The sequence below is a fragment of the Rhinichthys klamathensis genome, unplaced genomic scaffold (genome assembly GCF_029890125.1).
Source record: "Rhinichthys klamathensis goyatoka isolate OS25496 unplaced genomic scaffold, OSU_Roscu_1.1 h1tg000114l_1, whole genome shotgun sequence".
NCBI lineage: Eukaryota > Metazoa > Chordata > Actinopteri > Cypriniformes > Leuciscidae > Rhinichthys > Rhinichthys klamathensis.
The window spans coordinates 1,966,185-1,983,026 of record NW_026606651.1 but is presented as its reverse complement, the minus strand read 5'-3'; the positions used below and the strand labels follow the sequence as shown (position 1 = coordinate 1,983,026).

General features: G+C 37.6%; 1 protein-coding gene across 1 annotated transcript in view; it reads right to left on the bottom strand.

Moving 5' to 3' along the window:
* Positions 1–16,842, bottom strand: part of LOC130088134 (calcium-binding protein 7) — a 45,657-nt gene that overhangs the window by 12,962 nt on the left and 15,853 nt on the right. The gene's annotated exons all lie outside the window — the stretch shown is intronic.

Sequence of the window (16,842 nt, the reverse complement as noted above, 5' to 3'; positions counted from 1 at the left end):
GCTTTAAGATTTTCAGCTGGGTCTAACAGTAGTATTCAGATAAGAATTAATACAGAAATGAAAGTAATCAAATGTAAAATAACACTGGATAGTTTTCCTTGTAAAAATTAAATACAGATTAATGCTTACAATAAAAGTTACAACAGTTATTCAGTCAAGAGCAGCAAGTGATTTCTCTTTGTCTTTTTTTATTAACATGAAAGAGCAACAGGTTTATTAGGCTGCTGTCACTTTAAGAGATTGTGTATGGATTCAATACACTGTTACACAACATGCGGTTTCTCTCAACTATGTTCCAAAACGAGCTGGATTAACCTGAATACTTAGCAAGATGAGCATTTTGACATCATTTTGTATGTGTTTGACCATTTAACCGCAACAAGCGACGAAAAAGAAGTCAATTTAGTACTCACGAGCTGTTTGAGAGGCAGCTTTATGAGAGCGCTACTTATAGATCAGTGGTGCACGTGCACGTGCTTTTGGTGTGAGTGTGAAACCTGCGTGAATGACTAAAATGATGCGCAATACAAGCACTTTTCAACCAGAGCGAAGAGTGAGAGGAGGTTGGTGCGTGTCATTTCAACGTCGGAGAGAAGAGCGCAACTGGTATCTGTGTACCAATACTGCAGAAAAAGCAGTAGGCCTATTGGAAACGTTTCAGATATTTCAGTATTGATATATCTAATCTAATATTTATATTTTTGACAACACGACTATTTCTTTTTTAAAATGTATCTTTTTTGTGTTTTGCAGAAACAAGCAAGTCATGCAGTTTTGGAACGATACGAGGGTGAATAAATGAATGAAAAATTGTGCACCTTGCCATTCATGTGTGACTAGATTTTAAAGCATTCATCATTCAACTCCATCAACCAGGTAGATCTGAACAGCTGATTATTTACTGTTTTGTTCAAAATGAACCAACAACCAATGTGCCTCGAACCACACCTGCAGTATAATTTACATAAATTACAACTTTCAGCTCATTGCACATGCAATGTTCATGAAAGTGTACAATTAGCCAACACTTTCTTATGTCTTTGAAGTGAAACAGAAGATGTTTTCTGCTAATTTAGTGGCATGTGGCAACAACAGCAGCACAGAGATTTTACATGTCTTGTGAGGAACAGATAGCAATCCGATTAAGGGATTGCCACGGGTTTCCTTGGAGTGAAAAACATTTCGATTGGGGAAGTCCTTGGCAGAGCACAACATGCTGCCAGATGCTGTGCTGCTGGCAATGATAAGATTTGTTGGGAAATCTCAGTTCTTTGCCAAATTAACTTTTACCTACAATTAACTTTTATCTACTATTAACTTTAACTTATTTTGACCACTTTATTAATATTTTATCTCAAACCACAAAATTCATTGAAGCCTAACGGATCTCCAAAAAAGACTTTGCTAGCTCTACTCTAAATGTGTCATTCTCTGATGTTGTTTACTTCTGAATATGTGCACTAACTTTATTGCAAAATGATTTAATAATTTACACAGTTAATGCTTGTCTGACATTATATAACTGTCATCCAGTCCCTATACACAGAACCAGTCAAAACACTGATTTTCACTAGGGGAAACAGATGGATATATATATATATATATATATATCCTAGGCCTGAAAAAAAGAGTAGCTATAGAATAAAGATTAATGAAGTTTTCTTCAAAGAAAGCTAATTAATCACTTTCCTGTGTTAACTTTCTCTTTGTGAGCCCCTTATAGAGGGATTAAACTGTCATGACAGCCAGTCCAAATCACTGCTCAGAAAGAGAGAGATAACATATCCATACTTTTTTTTCTGTCCTACAGTGAGATAACGGATGTACAGAGAAACCCGTTTAAACTCCCTCTGACGTGGCATTCATATCTGATGACCATATGCTCAGGGGTTTGCCATTGCATTAAGGCTATAAGACTTGGTTTCAATGTAATTATAGCGTTTCATTTTACAGCTTTAATTTTAGTAACCACATTTTCTTCCATTAAGACTGCTACTAATTGTCTAAAAATCTGTTCATTAATGGTTTTGCAATTTACATCATTGCCGTTTTGTTACAAAATAGTCCAAAAAAGTTCTGTCAACACTGTCAACCAAGTCATTTAAGCAGAGGATAAGCCAAATATTCACTCTGCTCATTTCCATTTAGTGAAAATAAATGGGGATGTTATATGGACCAACATTTGTATAATTTGATCGTGAGTTTGACAGATCCCCCGCATTCATCTGACTGAATGAAAAAGAGCTGTTTAAACATTCTTCCTAACATCTCTTTTTGCGTTCCCGAGAAGAAAAGGTCAAACAGGTTTGAAACGTTGAGGTAAATGATGTTCCGATTCAATGATTGTAATCAAATCATGACATCAAAATCACAAAATGTTCAGATCAAATTCTGTCATCGTCTACAAATACACTTTTCTGTCCCTTTGTTGTCCTGGGATTTTTTTTTTCTCATATTGAACCTCTGTATTTAATCCGCTTTCACCTTCCTTTTAAAAGTCCCGGGAGCTTGAAAGGGCTCGCAGGATCTCTATCATCTCAAGGCAGGGTGCTTCTAATACACGCTGAAGTCCTGTTTGATGTATGAAGGTGAGGTTGCACTTCAAAGCTGTAATGTGTTCCCACAGTTCTCATATAGAGATGTTATTGAAAGAGAAAGACATGAAAGTGCATGTGTGGGGTTAAAGAACTGTCAAGTCTTCAACACAAGCCTTTTTCTTTCTCTCAAACACACTTGGAAACAAATTATGCAAGAAAAACTTGAATATAATCCATTATGTATGCAATGGCTCACTCATTAGATTTTCATTTAAAGTAATTCATCATGGACAGACAGACAGACAGACAGACAGACAGACAGACAGACAGACAGACAGACAGACAGACAGACAGACAGACAGACAGACAGACAGATAGATAGATAGATAGATAGATAGATAGATAGATAGATAGATAGATAGATAGATAGATAGATAGATAGATAGATAGATAGATAGATAGATAGATAGATGATCAATTTAAAAACAGGGCCGTCACTACCTTCATAAGAAAAGCATATAAATATATATTCATTCCCAGCTAATGACTCCAATCCCACACTTGGCAATTCCGGTCAGCTATATTCCATAATCTCTCATTTCCCCGGTGTAGATCTATCAGCTGCGTCCGTCCCCCTTCCACAACAGGCTTCCCTCAAATGAGCTCTTTATGTAAAACTCTTAAAAATCAATTTCTTCAGAGGCAGTCTCCAACTTTGTGGTTTGACAATGAGAGTGTGTCTTTATACTAGCATGTCTATGTGCATCTAACGCCTGTGTGTGCGTGTCCTCCGGACTATTTTTAAACATCCGTGGCAAGCTTAATCCATCTTGTGTGGTGAGGCGGCCCAGCAGATCTGAATATTACAGTAACCATATTTTAACAAGACTCTGGAGTATTCACATAAGCATTAAATACATCGCAGGGCCGCGGTGTCGGAGGGGGGTTCTCTCGTTTGGCATTCTGATCCTGTAAACCTCTAGAGGAGCCTAAATCACACACGGTTTCGGGTTGTGGAAAAGTGGTTGCATTTGCCTCCCGGTCACCTGAATAAAGGCCACTAAAAATGGCTTTAAGTTAAGGTGGGAGACATTGGCAGTGAAACTTGTCCTTATTCTTATCGTGCTTCACTATTATGTGTAAAAGATGTTTTTGAAAATGTAGGGTCAGTGAGGATACAACACTATCTAATCAAAGCAATTTTTTAAAATTCCACCATAAAATAAAGTATGATAAAAAAGATTAGGTGAATTCACTAATGATAAATTGTGTCTGCTGATGGCTCTGTTTATTTGCATGCACTCTCTGCATCGTTTTATTGTCCGTTTCACTAAAAGAATTATGGAAATTAAGTAACAGGAAAATGTGGCACAAAATCTGCACTGAACGCAATTTACAGGCACAATTATTACTAAAAACTGTCCATGCTCATGAACACCAGTGTCCAGGCTTTGATCAATCTTTCTCTCCATTTTTTTCTGTCACTATCCACTATTTCTTTTGAATAAAAAAGAGGCAAAAGTCTCCCCAAAAATTAAAGAAAAAGTTGCAAAAGTTTTATAAGCAAAAAAAACAAACAAAAAACAAAAATCTCATAAACTTACAATAAAGGAGAGACCCTAGTCATATCTAGAGATGAAAATATCATTGAGACTTAAGTGTGGGATTTTTTTATTTGGTCCTGCAATAACACCCTAGCAACCACCCTGAAGGCCCCAGCAACTGCATAACAATATCCTGGCAACTATCCACAACACTCTAGCATCACAACAGTGACTGTTGCTTGGCAATCAAAACTCACATGTTCTTCAGCCACTAGCAGCACCAAAACATCTTACAAAAACCATAGACTGTAAAAAAGATGGACAATGCACCTTCACTCTCTTCCATTGTAGAAAAGTAAAGCCGCCAATGTCCTAATATGCCGCTGATATCTTGCGCTGATTCGGGACCCGAGTCTGCGCAGTAGTGAACTCGGAACCCAAATCTGCGCAGTAGCGAACTCGGAACCGCGTAGTAGTTAACTCGGGACCCGAGTCTGTGCAGTAGTGAACTCGGAACCTGACTCTTCACGATAGAGAACTCGGGACCCAAATCTGCGCAGTAGTGAACTCGGAACACGAGTTTGCGCAGTAGTGAACTTGGAACCCGAGTCTGAGCAGTAGTGAACTCGGAACCCGAGTCTGCGCAGTAGTGAACACGGAACACGAGTCTGAGCAGTAGTGAACTTGGAACCCGAGTCTGAGCAGTAGTGAACTCGGAACACGAGTCTGAGCAGTAGTGAACTCGGAACACGAGTCTGAGCAGTAGTGAACTTGGAACCCGAGTCTGAGCAGTAGTGAACTCGGAACACGAGTTTGAGCAGTAGTGAACTCGGAACACGAGTCTGAGCAGTAGTGAACTCGGAACACGAGTTTGAGCAGTAGTGAACTCGGAACACGAGTTTGAGCAGTAGTGAACTCGGAACACGAGTCTGAGCAGTAGTGAACTCGGAACACGAGTCTGAGCAGTAGTGAACTCGGAACACTCAAAACTCAAATTGTTTCTCAAATGCATATGTGATTGTATCGAAAACAGGAAATCCCGCCCCAAACTCCATTGGCAGACATCCACCTCCAAGTGTTCTGATTGGCTACGAATCTCTCATGTCTGTCAAGTAGTAGTATGTAGTTGTGATAACTGCAAAATGTTTAAATGCCAGAAACACTTTCAAGAGTTCCAGGACGTTTGTGAGCAACTTGTTAGCAACGCATCCAGTTAACAGTTTCTCAGAGAAACTGCCCTGACTCGAGAAAAGAGCTATCTCTCCACTGCAGAGTGACATCACTATCACTTTGCAGTTGAGGTGGCGTTTTGGACACAAGCGCTGCGTCCAGTGCTAAAACTCCCTCATTCGCAACAGGCCCATTGGAATGACAGAAAATGTCGAGGCCATCAGCTCTAGAAGACGTAAGCACAGCTCTTCCTTTCTGAAAAAGGGATAGACAGCCACAAATTTACCTGATGCACTCCTCCGACAGAAACGCTTGATACAGGTCAGTCTGAGACCCAGGTAAATTATCTCCTGTGCAGCTTTTTGTCTTGTTTATCTTGAAGCCTAAGCTCTCCAAATGTGGCAAACCTGAGGAATTTTCTGTGTGCCGGGTAGATGCTTATGTGAAAATATGCATCCTTCAGATCAGGGATGGGCAACTTCGGTCCTGGAGGGCCACTGTCCTACAGAGTTTAGCTTTAACCCTAATCAAACACACCTGAACAAGCTAATCAAGGTCTTCAGGATTACTAGAAAGTTACAGGCAGGTGATTTTTTCAGGGTTGGAGCTAAACTCTGTAGGACAGTGGCCCTCCAGGACCGAAGTTGCCCATCCCTGCTTCAGATGGACTGACGTCTTTAGGATGAATAAATTGTAAATCTTTAACGTCACCATTTTGAACTTGTATTTTCTGAGGTGTTTGTTGAGGTTCTGTAAATCCAAAATAGGCCGGAGACCACCCCTCTTTTGAGAATGACAAAGTACTGGGAGTAAAAGACGTGATGGCTGTCCTCTGGCGGCACAACCTAAATGGCTCTTTTGCTCAATAAAGAGGTTATTTCTTCCTCTAAAATTTGAGCTGGCTCCCCTTCTGCTGCTGACAATAACACTGTTGAAAAGTAGGGGTTTTACAGCAAACTGCAGACTATAACCCTGTGTTATTGTGGATAAAACCCGAGGGTGTACTGCGCATGTTTATCTGCTGCAGCCGCAAATGAAGGTTCACCATGCCCACATTCACTGCTGGGCTGGGGGGAGCCTAGGGTTGACTGTCCCACCCTGAAAGCAGAGGAAAACCCATGGTGTGTGGGCTGGGTGGGTTGAGTAGTGGGCTTCCTGGGGAAGCAAGTATCAAAAGCCTCTTCATCTTTCTTGCGAAGGTCACACTGCTGTCGCATATTTGTCACAGCAGCCCCGAAAGGGGCTTTCGGCTCCACTGGAGCATCAAGGAACTCCGCCTTCTCCCTTTCTGACAGGCCTGATAATCCCAACCACAGCGCTCTTTCACCCACCACTGCCAAGCCCATGGTGCGGCCATAGATCTAGACTGCTCCTCTGGATGACCGGAGGTTGAGATCTGCAATGAAGCAGATCTATTCCCACAATGCTGAATCAGGAGACCTGAATCAGCCTGATATGCTGTGAGCAGTGAGGTGGCGTTTAAAGCTCTGTCGGCCAGGGCAGATGAGCGGTAGATTTTTTGAAACCGAGAAGTCCATCCTGGGAGTGAAGGAGAGACGGAGGATAGGGCTGCCCGGCAATTGGTGTGGATCCCCAGTTCCTCCATATTGAGTCCATCCAGCCTAGAGGAACCTTTAACGGGCACTCTGAAAGGCTTGTCCCAAAAACAGTGCATCTCTGCGACGCATGCTGGGACGAAGCATGCTTGGCTCGGGAAGTGCGTGACAGCAGCCTCTTCCCATCATATAAATCCCTCTCTGTGCCCTGGCCTTCCTGTTGTGATGACCAGTCGATGGAGAGTTAAGCAGCTGCTCTCCTACACATTTCAATAAGTTCCAAGTCTCCCTGTATGGGTTAGGGTGACTCACCTGTCGCACTGCTAGGCCTGGAAGAGAGATTAGGAGGGAGAATTGCATCCTCTTCATCTTCCTCAAAATCTTCTTCCAAGAGATGAGCAATCATCTCATCATCTTCCTCCTCCTCTTTATCCCCAGCCAAGGGGTCTGATTCAAAGAGAGGGGGAAGTTCGAGAAATATTTCATCCATTAACTCTTCCCAGCTATACTGGGTTTGCTGAGCAGGCCCGTCTTTCTCTGCGAGTGGCGCAGAAAAACTTGGATCCTCCTTATTCGCGGCCACGACTCGCATTCTGCTCTCTAATACCCTTAATGGGAAAACGGCCTGTGTGTGTGTCTAACTCCCAGATACGCAATACATAGAGGATGAGAGTCCTTGAACGAAATCATAGACCCGCAAGTGCACGGGCGAGAGGGATCTTTACCCTTACCTGCGCTGCTGGGTGGGTTCTCAGTCGCATACCAGATATGCGAACACAGAGATGTTAACTTGGATGGACTTCTCTGTAAAGCTGCTTTGAAACTATATGTATTGTGAAAAGCGCTATACAAATAAATTTGAATTGAATTGAACTTCATCACACCACTCAACGTGGGGGAAAAGGAAAAATGAGCTGTAACGGCTCGAGATATGAAAAATGAGAACTCGCCTCGACACGCTAGTTCCCACCAGAAAAGACAGAAGAAGAAAAATATTCACTTTGACAGTGAATATTCCCTCAGAAGACTAAGGAAAAAATAGCCGTGTTCGGAGACGTACCTATATACACAGGCTTGTCAAGTGAACTGTCAAGCAGCCACTCCCTGCTGCTCTGCTGAGGATAGCTTCCCAATAAGGATCTTCATGGGGAAGAGAACGAGAATGAAGTGGGGACCGCTCACAGTGATATATATGAGGGAGGCGGGACTCCCGCATAACTGTTGTGATTGGTCTGTCAGCTGACAGAATTGGTGTAATTGGTGCTTCCAGGATGTTACGCCCGAGGCGCTCCCATAGTGAGATACCGAGCAAATGTTTGAAAGATAATTAATTATTACTACACTCCCACGATTTAGTAAAACAAGAGAAACAAATTATTACATTGTGCACACGATTTAGTTAAAATGAGGGAACAAATTAGTGAAATGTGCTGACGTATTAGTAAGACTTGGGAACGAATTGTTAATTTTTAATTGCCAATAGCTTTGAAGCCAAAATCTACATGGAACAAACCAAAATGTATGTTCTTATCCTCTAAAACTCTTACCCCCTCTAAAATCCACATATTTGAATGGATGTATACCAATTAGTTAAATAAGCAAAAAATACATAAATAAAAATAAACAAATAACAGCATACCATTTTGGAACAACATGAGAGTAAGTAAATCATTTTCATATTTGGGTGAACTACCCACTTGTAAAAGGTGTGTACATTAGAGATAAAATATTAAATGTAGTGAATTATCAAATATCTACTCTAATTTGTTTTAAAAAAGTGTCTTGGACCTGATCACATGATCTGTGGAAGAATTCAATAAAATGAGATTCTCTTTTGTTGGTTCTTGTCCTGATAATTGCAGGACTGAGAATTGTTTGACTCAGGGCGGAAGGCAGATGTCTGCAGTCATTGTCAAACATTAACAAAGGAACGCTGATCTGCTGTCTGAAAAACTGCTCCTAAAATCTGTCTCGAGATTTGAAAGAGAAGAGAGGGAGAGAATCAGGGCACTCTAAAAAACGATTCGTTGGCTGAACAACCATTACTTATAAAAGTAATTAGATTAAACACAAAAAATTAAGTATTCATAACTTTTCAACCTCTACTTAACATATTTAGTGTGTGTAACACAAAAATATAAGTAACTAAGTGAACTTAAATGTATGCATAAATAAAATGAAAAAGCATAAGTCATGTCAACTACTATAATAATTACTTCAAAATTAAGTAAATCGAGCATAACATTTTAAGTAACTATACGAGCCACGTGATATGCAATTTCCCGTGATGCCTTTCCAGCCAAAAATTGGAGCCATTTTGTGAAGCACATATGTGAAGACGCTGAAAAGAGGTAAGCTTAACTTTTTTTAACTTAAGGTACACTCAATCGTTTATTGCATTTTTGGTCAAGAAACTAACTTTTAAACTGAATTTCAGAATTGCTACGAATTTTGCATCAACAATTAGAAACGTGTTACGAACACCTATGTAGTCTACAAGTTAATGTATGAAATGAGTGACTTTGCACGAGAGTATATTTGAATTATTAAGCGAGTGTGCTTCCATTGAATAGGCTATCAAGTGCCAAGTGTTTATAGTAGTCAGAGTATTTATTGTGTTTTTCGAAATATATGACCATGACGTTGGCACGTATGCATTAATGGTGTGTTCACACCGAACGCTAATTTAATCATTTGCGCGAGTAGATTACAAAGTCAATGCAAAGACACGAATAGACGCATCGGCGCGAATGACGCGAATTGGGTGACGCGTTTGCCGCGAACGTCTTCCACGCAAGTTGAAAAATTTGAACTCAAGCAGATTCAAGCGTCTAACTAACTAGACGCGTATTGACGCTCTATTCGCGTTCGGTTTGAACACACCATAAGAGGACAATTCGGACGGCGCTTTCCCCCACGGATAAATTCGTAGGCCTACTTTATTAAAGAAATGTAGTTGTCATTTATTATGCAGGCTATGAGTTTTCGGATTAAAAAAAAAATTACTTTGCATATTTACAAATTCCCATCAAGGCCTATTCTATTCTGTAATATCTATATGGATCGCGGGAAAGGGGGGCGGCCAGGCCTTGGGCGCGGGTTAGCCTACTGGTAACGTTCGTTAACATACAAATATTAAATTCGAAAACACATTGGCTACAGCTCCGTGTGCACGATTTATCATTAAATAATGGCGATCTTGATTCAAACACAATATTATTCCTAAATGACAGCTACAACACTGTCTATTAAACCTTCAAAATTATTATCAAAATAAGTAAATAGCTTTTAAGCAAAAGTTTGGCTTCAAACAAAGATTGTAGATCTTTATTTACTGTTTGGCTATTCCAGTAGTGACTGACTGTTAAAATGTTTTGAAGAGATTTGTTCAAAACCTCTGGACAAAAGTCTTCATTAATTAACTTGTTTTGTTTAAATTAATAGATATTATTTAATAGACTCATTTTTATATTTATAGGCATTTAATAATGGACTAATTTGTAACATTTAATTATTGTTTTTTTCTTTTTAGATATATTTTTGATAACCAGAAAAAAATGTGTGTGTATATATATATATATATATATATATACACACACACACACAACCAGTAAGATTGTTTAATGTTTTTAAAAGAAGTCTCTTCTGCCCACCAAGCCTTCATTTATTTGATCCAAAATACAGCAAAAACTGTAATATTGTGATTATTATTATTATTATTTTTACAATTTAAAACAACTGTTTTCTATTTGAATATATTTTAAGATGCAATTTAAAAGTTTTGGGTCAATTAAAACTTTTTTTTTTAAAGAAATAAAATAAATTAATACTTTTATCCAGCAAGTATGCATTAAATTGATAAAAACGTGACAGTATAGACATTTATAATGTTGCAAATGTAAGAGGCTGTACGAGATTCATAAGGTACATTTCTTTCTCATTCTGTGTTTCAATGCAATTGATTTTTTGCAACAGTCTGAACAATAACAAGTGATGTTGCAAGTAAATGCAGATTTCCTGTTTTTTTTAAATGTTTTTTTTATACTCATAGGAACGAAGAGGAACTGGAACATCTCACATTGAGGATCATCACGAAAGGTGGCTCAGCAGATGATCCTTTACAGACTGGGGTAACGCTGGAAGGCATAGAGGTGATGAGTCACGAACGCTGTGCTGAGTGAGCTGGTCGATAGGAATTACGTTTGTGAAACTAATTACATGGAAATGCATGAATTATATCTGTTTATTAAAATAGTTTCTTCCGTAAACAACGGACCATATTATGAGATTCCAAGTCACAGTTCATCTCACTTAGCACAGCGTTCGTGGCTCGACTGGTCGAGACTGTTTTCCAAGATGGCTCCTGCCTGTATAAGTGTAATGTACTGTCTTTATAAAGTATCTTCTTATTAAACTGTCTGTACACTTACAAAGTTCTCAATGCTTCGGTTTGCATGTAGGGACCCTCATTATGTTACTGTGTTAGTGTGGGGCTATTTTGAGCCTTGTTAGTGGTATTAACTAGCGATTTACTTTTGCTTATTCTATGCCCTATATACTAGCGTTATAAGCTAAACAGTTTTTAGAGATAAAACTCTACGTACATTCGATTATCATGAAAACGCATCCCAGAGAACGATCAACTCGGTAACCATGTGTTAATTACCACTAGGTTCATTTTTCACCGGAATTGTCCTTTAAGAGTTTTTTTGTATGTTCCAAAAGTAAATATTGGAAAAATGTAAATCTTTTGAGAAGTGTTGCAAAGGTGAAAAAGTGACCTGTTAAAAGTGATTTTCCATTTGTCGATTTGCCACATTTTGTTACATTTCATGTGTGGTTTCAGGCTTTCAAGCCTTTGGCAAAAAATAAAAAATAATAAAGTTAAATGCTTTATTGTGTGTGATTTGCATGTTTAATTTATTTTAAGACATTGAATGTACTGGAGCAGTGCAGTTAGCAGACCAATAGCTGAAGATCTAAAATAAGTTAAAATGGTTGGTTTAACTCATTTAATTGTCTTATTTTTATATACAAATGGGCTTAAATGTTAAGTTAACAGAACTAAGATTTGTTTTGATCTCACATGGCCTGCACTGTGTTGGATTTACTTAAAATGTATATGCACCATTTTTGCATCATACTTTTTAAGTAATCCCAACTTGGAATTATTTTACATAAAATAAACAAGAAAACCTTTGTTATATGTACTTAAATATTTGAGTTCACATAACATTCTTTACTTAAAAATATATGTAACGTGATGCATATATTTTTAAGTAAAGAATGTTGCGTGAACTCAAATATTTAAGTACATATAACAACGGTTTTCTTGTTAATTTTAAGTAAAATTATTCCAAGTTGGGATTACTTAAAAAGTATGATGCAAAAATGGTGCATATATATTTTAAGTAAATCCAACACATCGTTTTTTAGAGTGACGTGCATAGATAGACCCCAAGTGACAGGTAACGATAGTGTCAAAATAAAGCAGGGCTGCCGATCTTGATTCAATTATCGATTAATTTGGATAAATATTAGGTACAGATACATGTTCATTTTTCACAAGAAAAAATATATCTCACCTACTGATGTAAACGTACAGAGAGCTGTCAGCTGGTATTATTATTAAAGGTTAAAAATAACAACTCAAAATAAATAGGCTTATAAAATACGTTTTTTTATTATAATAAATGTAGCCTATAATATTTTAAATATATAGGCTATATGTAAAAATATAATAAAAATGTAATATAGTAGCCTACACATATTTAGCAAAATGCTCCTCTGTGTAGCTAATTTTTCTAGCCAACAAACTTGCTATGGTCATTAAATGGCTTTCCTGAGGTAAATTTAACGTTATTGTTCTCCAGCTGTTTTCTTGACCTCTTTCCGCGGTTGAAAAACACTGATTGATCGATATTATGTATGAGGCATATACATTTCGGTAAGTTGTACTGTATCTTTCAACATACCTGTTCATTCGTGTTTATTGGCTAATTAGTAGAAGAGCCGCTTGAACTGAGGCGCTACAACGATCTGTCACGTCACATTTACAAGCGTCAAAACGGTATTTAGGCTATTGTGGTATTTATTGTTTGAATTTCGTAATAAAATTGACAGAATCTAAGTGCTGAGAATTTGTTTCATATCAAAACTAACCAGCTATGTTTTGTCTGTTGGTGTCAGTGTTCTCTATTTTATAAGTGTCAATTGCGTGAGTCTCACGCTGAATGCATGAGTTGGCATCCTGAAATTAAAGCACTAGCCTATTACAATATCTAGAGCCAGCCTAACTAGCCCTACATTAAGCTTTAACAACAAAATAGCGAGTCTGGTGGTAGCATGTGAGTGAGTGGTCGAAAATGCTCCAAAAAGAATAAAAATGCCTGCAAAATTCAAGATATGAATTTTCCCTGTACATTTTGTCTTTTATGTTTATATCATGTGAACTAGTTAGGCAATATCACACGAGAAAAAGTGATGTTTTCCCGAATATCAGCACGATCGCAAATGTTATTTTAATTTGCATACAACTGTTCATAAGTTAATATTCATTTTAAAAAAAAATTACACCGTAATGTCGATTTTTACTGTTTTTGCTCTATTTCACGAACAAAATAGTTCTGAACAAAGTTTAGTCTCCCTGAGCTGTGTATCGTCGTTCATGCATGAATCAGCTGGTTTGACCGAATCAGTGAATAAATGATTCTTTGAGTCATTTAGACTTGCCGCCGCCTACTGGAGGTTTCAGTTTCATATAAAAGTATCATATTCAGAAGTGTCATTTCATATTTCTATATTTTCAAATTTTACATTTAAAACACTAATTTCATAACATTATTCCTGCAGTGTAAATGCATGTAAATAATAATAGTAGCCTATAATACTATAAGGTTACACTTTATTTTAAGGTGACGTAGTTAAATTGTATTTTCTCAAATAAGTAATATTAATTAACTACATCTACTTACTATAGAGTTATGCTTAGGGTTGGGGTTTGGTTTAGGGTTAGTTATGCATGATTTACTGTTATTTAGCACATGCAGTAACGTGCAACTGCGTCACCTTAAAATAAAGTGTTACCAATAGTAATAATAAATAGTCTAATTTATGTCAGTAATGCACAACATAGCTCGTTTTCCAATTCCAGCATAATGCCAACAAAATACATCTTTTTTTTAATAAATAAATATAAATGTCATTTAAAAGTATTCTACAGTATGTAACTAATTTCATGTATGTTTTATTTTAAAATTGAGAGGGGTGCTCTTTTTTCTCATTTGAGCACCTGCCTCCCAAAATGTCGGTGGGTGCGTAGCCCTGGAGAGAATGATAAAAGCTTCATGATTCTATAGACATCTCATGTGTTACTTTCCCCTCTCTGACATCTTCTGATTTTGTGTATCTGAGCCACCAGCCTGCTTACATTTTTAGACCTTGCTCTGTAAATCCTGAGCCAAAATTTATCACAACTTCATCTCCGCTCCTACCGCTTTGTGGTATTGTGTTACTGTGATTTGAGAGAGTCGTATTTGACCTATTTGAACTTACGCCCCCATAACGCCTACCCTCCAAGTTGAGACCTACATTACAAGCGTGAATGTGAATCACAAAGCTCATGCAGACAAACCGTTCTTCTGGATAAGCTCTTAAAGCGCCAATCATGCTGCCAATCAGGATTTCGGCTGACACAGTGTGTTGAAATACTCACAAACATAACGACAAACACTTCACATATTATTCAGATTGTTGGTGTTTCTCAAAGATTTTTGTAGGATTTTATTCAATACAAGCAGGGTGCGAATTACACAATGGCCAGAGAGTTTTAGGGGTGGGGGGTGCACTACTTATATACACATTATAGTATAACTATTTCAGTGTTAAGTTGTGGATATTTTCAGCAAACAGTTTGCTTCGTACACACAGTTTAACAGCATTGAAGAGGGCAAATGTTAGCATTCAACTGAACTGTGTATCTGCATTTTAAACATGGTGTTCTTCGTCCATGCAATAAATGCACATCTCTGAAAGAGCACTGTTTCATAGCACATTCAATTCCATTGCTTAGCTTGGGTAATATTAATGGTATGACCCATTTCAGTGGTGGCCAAAAATTTCAATTTCAAATCAGTCAGAGCTAGAAATGTATTTTCAGATTTCCAGGTAAAGCTTCATTTCACTTGCGTTACACCACATGCATTTGAAATTTCCTTCAAATGAAAAGCAGTAAATTCTCCTATGTAGTCAAAAAATGCTTCAATGTAGTAAAGAACCGTAAAGTGTTTCACTTGAGATGACACCAACCCATTAAAATTCATTCAGAAATGGTAGACCACATAATGCATAGTCAATAAGTTATATAGCCAAGTTATATATATAGTTAGTTCATCATTTGAGATGCAACTCTCTGTTTTCAAAAGTATTGAGTGTATGGAACATCACATTTCATTCCATGCATAAGTACATAAGGATGATTCTTTTTCTGCTTTTTTCTAATGGTTATATTTTTTTATTATATTAATAATTTGTTACTCATTGTCATGGATCACAAGATGTTACAGGCCATAACAATATACTATTTTCTGTAAAAAGTGTCTTATATAACTGAAAATCATGATTTCTTGTTGTCCGAATTAGTCAGTGTATTTTTTTTCCATCGTGTCTCGTTGTGTAATCAAAATGTTTTATTTTACTTTTCTATTGGTAATATTTCATTTATAAAAGCCCTAAATGGTCATTTTCCTTATTATACAACATTAGATTGTTTAAAAATAACTTTTATTTTATACAAATGTGTCCATAAATCTTGCTTCAATTCGGTTACTGCACCAAACTTTGCCTTTAAATACAGGAAATGATGTCACTTTCCCTCACTGATAAGATCTGAAGCACTGAAAGGTATGTGATCTCTCTGAGAAAATATATTAATCATTAAAGTTCTTACACAAAGAGTTATTTAGTAAAACGTCAAAATTGTTACCACAATATCAAAAGGAAAACAGAATGAATCACTGATCAGACAGTGGGTTGTTTAAGTCTTTTAATCATGATTTCATTAGTACCATGTGCTCTTAGCATTTATGCTAGCAAGTGGAGTTTTTTGGCTAAAAAGTTTAAAATTGTCAATTCCGTTACCATTAAACTCTGTTACCGAGGTAGAGTAACAATGTTGACAGTATGTTACAGAATGGTAAAGCAGAACGAGCTGTTGCATCTCCGAGCAACAGGCAGAAGTCTACTTGCGCCGCGGAATGAACCAGTGGTTTAGAACGAATCATTCAGTGAATTATTTAAAGGGATACTCCACTTTTTTTTGGAAATAGGCTCATTTTACAACTCCCCCAGAGTTAAACTGTTGAGTTTTACCGTTTTTGAATCCATTCAGCCGATCTCCGGTTCTGGCGGTACCACTTTTAGCATGGTACGGTAGTAAAGTTTATTGATTATTACGCAGGAATGAGAGTATAGTTCCTAGCCATATCAGCCTAGAAAATTACAACTTTACATTTTCCGTTGGTCTTAGTGCACGATGTAACTACAGAAGTGTCAAGTTTTAAATAGGAAAAATATCGAAACTCTTTGGTCATTTTTTTTAGAAATGCTAATGGTCTTGTCCACTTCAATGATGTATGCTAAGCTATGCTAAAAGTGGTACCGCCAGAACCGGAGATCGGCTGAATGGATTCAAAAACGGTAAAACTCAACAGTTTAACTCTGGGGGAGTTGTAAAATGAGCCTATTTCCAAAAAAAGTGGAGTATCCCTTTAATGACTCGCTCATAAGACAGTTGCTGAACTCAGAACCACATAGTAGCATACTCTTACTATTTCTGCCATAGAAAGAAATGGTAAAAGTATTATGAGTAGTATACTAGTATGCGTTTCAGCAACTCACTTGTTTCATTCCAGAATGAATCAGTGCTTCTGAACGAACCAGATGACGAGTGAAAGATTAATTGACTGATTAAGACAGTGAATGAATCTGTGTTTTTGAACAAGTCGATGTAAATGAATAATCTCAGAAAGACAGTCT